Raw genomic sequence first — 9,931 nt, 5'->3', positions numbered from 1 at the left:
GTTTCTCTAAAAGAAATGGAAAAACTTTCAAAATACAAAGACCTGGAAATAGAGATAACTCGAATGTGGAATCTAAAAACAGAAACAATTCCTATCATAGTAGGTGCCTTAGGTATAATAAAAAAATATTCAGACAAATACATAACAAAAATAGCAGGACTTACAAATATATATAACATACAGAAAATTGCACTACTGGGCACTGCACACATTCTACGCAAAACACTTTCAATACAGTAAACATAAGAGCACCACAGCAAACCACAGCACATACCCAAGGCGCACAGAGCTGCGCTCGGTAGTGAAGTGAAAGCACGTTATAAAAATAAAACTACTGAATAATAATAATAAGAGAGAGAGAGAAAGAGAGGGGGACCAGCAAGTAACCTAATTTCAATGAGGCTGTATTGGCTCACGACCTTAAGAATTATCCTGTTGAAATGTGTATGATCAAATGTAGCGATAATATTTAAAAAAAGCGCTGGTAGTTGCTATACTAATTAGCAAGCTTTGAGTGAAAGCAGGAATAAGAGATATAAGATACAGTGTACTTGTATCTAAAAAAAAAATCAAGCGATGTGATGCAAGACTATTCTAATCAGAGGGACCTTCAGCAGTGAAGGGGCATCCAGTAAACTGGCAAATATGACATATTTTTATTAGGTTTAGCCTTAAAAAGTGTGAAAAAGTATATATTGCCATAAAAAATGCCATAAAAAATTGCGGACAATATTTACAATTCCGCGAGCAATTATTAGTTCTACGAATAACTGGGACTGCAGATGCCAAATCATGAATAAGCAAGAGTACAGTGTATATATATGTGTGTGTGTGTGTGTGTGTGTGTGTATATATATATATATATATATATATATATATATATACAGGGTGCGGTGAATAAATTGTTGTCTAAATTATGTCATCATCATCATCATCATCATCATCATTGTTTAATGTCCGCTTTCCATGCTAGCATGGGTTGGACGATTTGACTGGGGACTGGCGAACCAGATGGCTACACCAGGCTCCAATCTGATTTGGCAGAGTTTCTACAGCTGGATGCCCTTCCTAACGCCAACCACTCCGATAGTGTAGTGGGTGCTTTCACATGCCACGCTCAAAATAGTGTATTTTATGTGCCACCTGCACAGGAGCCAGTCCAGCGGCATTGGCAATGACCTTGCTCAAGATTACAGTGAGGGATGCTTGTATCAGGTTACTAAGTCGTCTTGAGGCCATAGTGGAAGCTGAATGCAGCTACTTTAAGAAAACTTTTTCTCCCAGCCATACTCTATTTGACATTTTTTGATTTTTTTAAAGATACTTCATTTTTAGATGAGGTATTGTGTTTTCTTTCCCTATTATGCAAACTGTCAGAGTTAACCTGAACACCCTGTAGAATCAATCATAGTTTATGATAAAGGATCACAAAATGTTCTTAAAATATAGAATTACATGTAAAGGCAGTGAGCAGGCAGAATCATTATCACATGGGCAAAATGCTTTGTGGCATTTTGTCCATCTTTATGTGCTGAGTTCAAATTCTGCTGAGGTCAACTTTGCTTTTCATCCTTTCAGGGTTGATAAAATAAGTACCAGTTGAGCACTGGGGTCAATATAATCAACTTACCACTTCACCCAAAATTGCTAGCCTTGTACCAAAATTTGAAATCAACATATAATCACATATAGTTCATGTATATAGAACCAATTATAGTTCATGTAACAAAAGTTTCCCTCCGTAGGTGCTAAGGTTTCCAGACTGAAGAGGAGAGACTAAAGACAAGGGCAATGATGTCTACGAAAAATAAGGACGTCATATTTTCCTTATTTTGAACCTTTGAACTCACTTTTCTTTACAGACCATACATATCTATCTCCTCTTTTGTTAATTGAGTTGGTGAGGTTTTGCCATGTGCTGTTCCTTTGCAAATACAAACCTTCTAAAAAAAAAAAATAAAAAAAAAAAAAAAAAAAAAAAAAAAGCATCAACATTACTGCAGCTATTTTATATTTATCATTGATGCTGCTTTCTTGATTTATGAACAAAGTTAATTCACTCCTACTTACCAATTTGGGGAATTCTTTTCCCTAAGTGACAGCAGAAAACATCATCCGAATAAAGTATTGATTTCATCTGTAAAAATAAAAACATGACACTGATATCTACTGTTTCAACTGACCTACATTGCAATAACTTGGTTCTTTATAAAATAAAACTGCCTTTTTATTCATTTATGTATTATTTATTCACTTATTCGTTTATTTATGTATTTATTTGCTTATTTATCTATTTTTAACTGCCAGAGATTGAACTCATTCTACACTATGTTCTCTATCAATTAACCTGTTATAACTAATTTAAATTCTGGGTTAGTATTCATTGAACTAAAGATTTAGGTACATATTTTACCAACACTGAAAGAATAAAAGACAAAGTTGACCTTGTAGAAATTTGAACTCAGAACATGAAAATGGACAAAATACCACTAAGCATTTTGCCTGGTGTGCTATCGATTCTGCCAGCTTGCTGCCTTCTTCTTCTTCTTCTTCTTCTTGTTGTTGTTGTTGTTGTTGTTGTTGTTGTTGTTGTTGTTGTTGTTGTTGTTGTTGTTGTTGTTGTTGTTGTTGTTGTTGTTGTTGTTGTTGTTGTTGTTGTTGCTGTTGCTGCTGCTGCTGCTGCTGCTGCTGCTGCTGCTGCTGCTGCTGTTGTTGTTGTTGTTGTTAATAATAATAATAATCCTTTCTACTATAGGCACAAGGCCTGAAATTTGAGGGGAGTGGGGCTAGTCTATTACATTGACCCCAGTGTTTCACTGGTTCTTAATTTATCGACCCCGAAAGGATGAAAAGCAAAGTCGACCCTGGTGGAATTTGAACTCAGAATGTAAAGATGGAGGAAATGATGCTAAGCATTTTGCCTAGCATGCTAAAGATTCTGCCAGTTCACCACCATAATAATAATAATAATAATAATCTCTGAGACCCTCTTCGGTCATGACTGATCATGGGATTGCACCTAGAAAGTTACCCTCCGAGGTACAAGTCCAGGCAAGGTTGTTTATAGAAGACTAGCAGTCGCCCATGCATACCGGCCTTCCCTCTCCATGCCACTAGTGTTATCCAAGGCAAAGGCAAAGGCCGATACAGCTTCACACCAGTGACATTGCAACTTATTTCTACAGCTGAGTGAACTGGACCAACGTGAAATAAGGTGTCTTGCTCAAGAACACAACACGCAGCCCGGTTTGGGATTTGAACTTACAACCTCACGGTCGTAAGCTTCACATATCATAATAATAATAATAATAATAATAATAATAATAATAATAATAATAATAATCCTTTCTACTATAGGCACAAGGCCTGGAATTTGTGGGAAGGGGAATAGTTGATCACATCGACCCCAGTATTTGACTGGTACTTAATTCATTTCCCCAAAAAGATGAAAGGCAAAGTCAATCTCGGCAGGATAATAATAATAATAATAATAATAATAATTTGATACATCATCAAAACTCATCCACCTTGGATATTCTGGAAGCATTATGTGAATATATTCACAACTGGACAATCTCCTGGACATTCTCACCATCCATCATCTCTCTAACTGCAGTATTCTTCTGCTGTAATTAAATACCCTGAATTCATCAGCTTTTCCCTCGAATCACTTACCTTTCTTTCTACTTGAAACTATTTCACTCGCTATCATTCTTGATACTGTCCTCTCCATTCACTTTTTACATTGATCCCTCTCAGCCATATCTCATCTCTTTCCCTCTCTCTCTCTCTCACACACACACACTCTCTCTCTCTCTCTCTCTCTCACACACACACACTCTCTCTCTCTCTCTCTCTCTACCTATCTATGTATCTCCTTCCCTTGTCCTTCTCCTGTCTACTATACCATTATTATTATTCTGCTGTTCTTCCCCAGCCCTGTTTCTGCACTGTCATTTCTTTCCTACTCTCTCCCACCTTCATAGCCTTCTGTAACTGCTTCAGCAAGTTGGTAGAGTACTCTCCATTGATGGCGTGGCCCTTTTGAAGACAGCCAATAAACACAATGCCTTCTCTGCAGATGAAACAATCTTGGCCATCTTTGGAGCAAGTGAGGAAGGGTGTTTAAACTGCATGGATTATCTCTTTGTCTCTGACTCAAAGTGATGAAGCCAACCCTTATTCTGACTTTGAAAACATTCAAAGAAACCAGCTGGATCTGCCTCTCAAACAATGTCAGATTTTTCTGTGATGTGCACTTTTAATCAGATATCAGAAGACAAGGCACCCACTAAACAGAAACATTCATTATGCCAAGCTTGTTGTGCAGAATATTCTGAACTCTCTCATGGGATATACTAATAGCATTAGCTGTTTGATTTATAGTCAAACGCCTGTCATCCACCAGCATGTGGTGAACTTGATCCATGTTTTTCTTGGTTGGGGTAGTTGCAGGACATCCAGCTCTTGGGTTATCTTTAAAACTTACCCTTACCCTCCTAAATTTAGCTGCCCAGTTTTGCACAATTGATAAAGGTGGAGCATCACCCCTAATGTAGCAACTATATCAGCATGAATGTTGTTAAGTGCTAAACTCTTTTTCTGCAAGCACTTGATAACATCACAATGCCAAATTTTGTCTGTTTTCAAAAGAAGTTGATACTAGTTACTTTTGAAGTCTCCTTTGAGCAGTCAGATGTGAGTTTACCTGGAAAAAAACAATGCATTTATTAATATGAAGGGCTGGAATTAGTGCATGCGAGATTTCACAGCTCTAGCATCATTCCTTCATAGTTAGCCTATGAACTTTACAGTCTACCCTCATACAACAACAAAAACAACAAACCCAAACACTCATTCAGTAGCTTTCCCTCTTCCCACTTATATAATATGATATGTTACTTTTCTTGCATGTACCTACATAGTCATATACATGTGGACTAATTGCACAGAAGCAGCACAGTTTCTTGGCAGGTAAGAGCAGGTTCTGGGAGATAATCCAACAAGAAAGGATTGTGTAAATGATGGACTGGATATCATTTATGCAAGGAACATGATGCAGTACAGAATTGGTATGACAATTGTATCAGGAATATATACACAGATACCAGGGAGCAATAAGTTGGTTATGAATGATTGGATGTGCAATATTTACTTGAATGAAAGGCACAGCACATTTGAGCTGAGAGAACAGTTGTGCATTGAAATTTGCATACACAACAAAGTGTAAGCACCCTGAAAGAAAAGTTGGACATTAGAAGCATCAGATGTTGTGTGCAAGAGAGACGATTGCACTGGTATGGTCATGTGTTGTGTATGGATGAGGACAGCTGTGTGAAAATGTGTCACATCCTAGCAGTAGAGGGAACCTGTGGAAGACGTAAAACTAGGAAGACTTGGGATGAGGTGGTGAAGCACGACTTTCAAACGTTGGGCCACATGGAAGCGATGACAAGTGACCAAGACCTTTGGAGATATGCTGTGCTTGAGAAGACCCAGCAAGTCAAATGAGACCTTAACCATGGCCTGTGCCAGTGCAACATGACCAGCCCATTTAAGAGTACCCTTCAATCATTGGGCAATAGACTTTGCTTGCGAAGACCTGTTGAGTCAAGTGAAGTCATTGTCATGGCCGATGACAGTACCGCCTGATTGGCACCCGTGCTGGTGGCATATAAAAAGCACCATTCAAGCATGGTTGATGCCAGTGCCGGCTGACTGACTCCCATGCTAGTGGCATGTGAAAAGCACCATTCAAGTACTGCCTGACTGGCCCTCATACCAGTAGCACATAAAAAGCATCCTCTACACTCTCGAAGTGGTTGATGTTAGGAAGGGCATCCAGCTGTAGAAATTTTGTCAGATCAGATTGGTGCAGCCTTCTGACTTGCCAGCCCTCAGTCAAACTGTCCAACCCATGTCAGCATGGAAAGCAGACGTTAAACGACGACGATGATGATGATAATGTACAAACGTGGTTACATCTTATGTGATTGATGCTGAAACAGAAGAGAGTAAGAAATGCTGCACAATGCGGTAGCAGTAATGCTCCCCCCCCCCAAAAAAAAAGCTAACAGTCCTCACTGGCTGTGTCAGTTGACAAGTCAAACTGCTCATGAGCAAAAGTGGCAGAAAAAGAGGAAGATTCATTATCCCTCTAGGGTTTTTATGCCTCCCAATGACAGGGCAACAGAAGTAAGCACTGTCTTAACTTGTCTCCCGATGAAGCTGGAGCCAAAATCAGAAGGTTGGGGAGCAAACTTCTTAACCACACAGTTATGCCTATGAACAGAAAGGTCTGAGTTAACCGATAATAGGTGTTAATATTGTGCACAACTATGATAAACGGTGACAAAATTATATAAAATACTGTAATCATCATATATCTATATAAAATATATCTTTTAAATTATCATTTATCAATTCAGACAATAAATTTCAACAGCTGATGGCTGTAGTGGCTGTACCTGCTCACCTGTTTGCTTCAGAACTCATTGTAGATAGTCATGTCCTAAATGTGATGAACAAAGCAAATTGAATAGCAAAATAAGTTCAACATCACGACACACACCCACTTCCCCATATAACTACCATTCCTTTCTCACTTTCCATCACCTTCCCCTCTTCCCCACTAAATACACACAGAAATACCAACATAACTCAACCAACTTTCGCACTAAGCAGAAGGGTTAAATATCCCTCTGGTAAACGTCCATTAATGTTATATCGTATGAAGAAATGAATCCATGAAGATGATCTACTCAATACCCACGGGCACTATGGACTACACTGTAATCATCCCAGGAATACAGACTGTGATCTTAAGAGACGTTTGATTTGTGGAGACATGTGTAGTGATGCATTAAAATATTTATAAATTCCATCCAAGGATTATTATTATTGTTACTACAGAGGTTGGACAAAATAATGGAAGCACCTTAAAATTTCAAACAAATTTATACTAGCATGGGGTAGGACCACCTTTGGCAGTAATTATAGCTTGAATTCTACAAGGTATGGACTCATACAAAATTTGAATTGTTTCCAAAGGAATTTTTGTCCTGTCTTCAGCTAAAAGTCTCCAGTTCGTGTAGTGATGATGGTGGAGGATATCAATTCCTTATGTGTTTTTCTAAAATGCACCATAAATGTTCAATAATATTGAGATCTGATGACTGTGGTAGCCAGATAAGATGTTCAACTTTACTAGAATGTTCCTCATACCATTCAGTAACAACTTTAGCTGTGTGAATTGGTGCATTATTATCCTGAAAGATTGCGTTTCTCTCCGGAAACAGTTCCGCAACCATAGGATGAATTCGATCAGATAAAATGCTTAGATAGATTTGGCTATTAATGCCATGAAGGGAAACCACTGGGCCAGCAGATTTACAAGATATTGCCTCCCAGATCATTACTGATCCTCCTCCATGTTTAACAGGTGGAAGAAGGCAGTCTGGGTCAAATGCTTCTTTTGGCTGTCTCCACACGTATACTCAGCTGGTGGTCGGAAATAAGGTAAAGGATGACTCTTCTGAGAAAATAACATTCTTCCACTGCTCTAGGGACCAATTCTGTAGGTTTTTACTCCACTCTAAATGCTTTGCAATGTTTGTTTTCGAAAGCAGTGGTTTTCTGGAAACCTCCTGTGAAATCCGGCTTTATGAAGATCCTGGCGAACAGTTTTTTGTGAAAACTGGGTTCTTGAGGTGGTCATTAAGCTCTGCAGTACTTTTGGGAGCTGTACTTTTCTGATCCTTTCTAACAATTTGCGTAAGAGTCCAACAGTCCCCATCTGAAGGTTTTGGTTTTCTTCTGGAGTTTTGTTTCGACAAGTAGATTTTTCCCTCTTTCTCAAAGGCTGTCATTACTTTCAAGACAGTACTTCTTGATACACCAAACATTTCGGCTGTTTTCGTCATGCTAGCACCTGCCATACGAGCACCAAAAATTTGACCTCTTTGAAAGTCTGATAGATCTGTCATTTCTGAAAAAAAACAGCAATTTTAGCCAAACGTATTAAGCAACACTAATAATAAATCAAAAAACATAAAAATAAACAAGCTTTTGACGATTTTATAGATATTTCAAAATTATGATACTATGATGCTTGGTGTTTCCATTATTTTGTCCAACCCCTATATATAAAATATATATATCTTTGTTAAAGATGTAGTTTGAATGGAACTCAACTATAAATAATACCTTATAATCCAAGGTTTTTTTGTCTAATGTATTATAAACTATTATTTATACCTGAATGTACCTGAATTCACTTTGAGATATATGATTAGGAAAAACTTACATATTTCTTGATACTTCTACATTTGTGTTCTGAATTTAAAAAGAAAATATCTTATAAACTTATTGTGGTGAGAGAGATTATATGTGGGTGTTAGGTTGCATGAGAGTGTGGTAACTTGGAAGAGAGGCAGATGTAGAACATAGAGAGAGTGACAGATGTATGATGGTTGAGAAGGAGAAATAATTTGGTTGTACAGAAGAGTGATCAATGTAAATGATACATACGTACGTACATACATCATCATCATCATCAGCATCATCATTTAACGTCCATAGTCCATGCTGGCATGGGTTGGGTGGTTTGGCCAGGGCTGGCAAACTGGAAGGCTGCACCAGACTCCCGTCTGTTTTGGCATGATTTCTACAGCTGGGTGCCCTTCCTAACGCCAACCACTCCGAGAGTGTAATGGGTACTTTTACATTCCACTGGCATGACACCAGTATCTGCCATGAATGTGGTTTTACTTGGCTTGATGGATCTTTTTCTCAAGCACAGCATAATTCCAAATGGACTCAGTCATTTCCTCCTTGAGGCCCAACACTCGAAGCCTGGCATAATGCAAAATGGTCTCAGTCCTTGCCTCTGTAAGGCCCAATGCTTGAAAAATGTTTTTACGTGCCACATGGATGCCATTTGTGCGACACCAGTATCTGCCACAACTGATTTCACTTCGCTTGACAGGCCTTCTCAAGCACAGCATATCGCCAAAGGTCTTGGTCACTTGTCATTGCCTCTGTGAGGACCAAAATTTGGAGATCATGCTTCACCACCTCATCCCATGTCTTCCTGGGTCTACCTCTACCACAGGTTCCCTCCACAGTTAGAGATCAGCACTTCTTTTCTCACCTGTCCTTGTCCATACACATCATATGATACTAGTGCAGTCACCTCTCTTGCACACCACATCTGATGTGTCTTATGCTTAACTTTTCTCTCAAGATGCTTACACTCTGTTGAACATGCACACTGACATTGCACATCCAGTGAAGCATACTGGCTTCATTTCTTTCAAACCTACACATGTCCTCGGCTGTCACAGCCCATGTTTCACTGTCATGTAGCATAGCTGTTCACACACAGGCATCATACAATCTGCTTTTCACTCTGAGAGAGAGGCTCTTTGTTGCCAGCAGAGGCAGGAGCTCTCTAAATTTTGCACAGCCTAATTTTATTCTGACAGCTATGCTCTCAGAGCATCCACCTCCACTACTAACTTGATCACCTAGGTAACAAGCTATCTACGACCTCTAGCTTACTCTCATGACAGTTGATGGAGTCTATTTTCTGTATACTTTCGGTGTTTATTGTACCTGTGCATCTACCACACACAAAAGCTATTTTCCCTGTTAATCTTCCTCTGATACTGCTGCACCTTTTATATGTCCAAAACTTACACTGGGTGCATCTTACAGAGCTACTACCTACACCTTTTCTACAGACTGAGTAGGGCTATCTACCTGAAGGGACTTGTGATTTGTCTGCCTTCCTACTTACTAAGACTTTGGTTTTTGCTAGGTTAACTCTAAGGCTCTTTGATTCTAGACCTTGCTTATATATAAGTGTATTTCCATATCGGGAAATATACTTATACATATACATATATATATATATATATATATATATATA

The 9,931-nt window shown here is 38.7% G+C and overlaps 1 long non-coding RNA gene across 1 annotated transcript in view; it reads right to left on the bottom strand.

Moving 5' to 3' along the window:
* The window catches only part of LOC128247651 (uncharacterized), a 41,978-nt gene that overhangs the window by 3,711 nt on the left and 28,336 nt on the right, over window positions 1–9,931 (bottom strand). The window contains exon 2 of the long non-coding RNA XR_008264022.1: window positions 2,071–2,137. This is a non-coding gene — a long non-coding RNA (uncharacterized LOC128247651). The remainder of the gene's footprint in view (window positions 1–2,070; window positions 2,138–9,931) is intronic.

This window comes from Octopus bimaculoides, chromosome 1, assembly GCF_001194135.2.
Source record: "Octopus bimaculoides isolate UCB-OBI-ISO-001 chromosome 1, ASM119413v2, whole genome shotgun sequence".
NCBI lineage: Eukaryota > Metazoa > Mollusca > Cephalopoda > Octopoda > Octopodidae > Octopus > Octopus bimaculoides.
The sequence above is the reverse complement of the archived record's forward strand: the minus strand, read 5'-3'. Positions and strand labels throughout refer to the sequence as shown.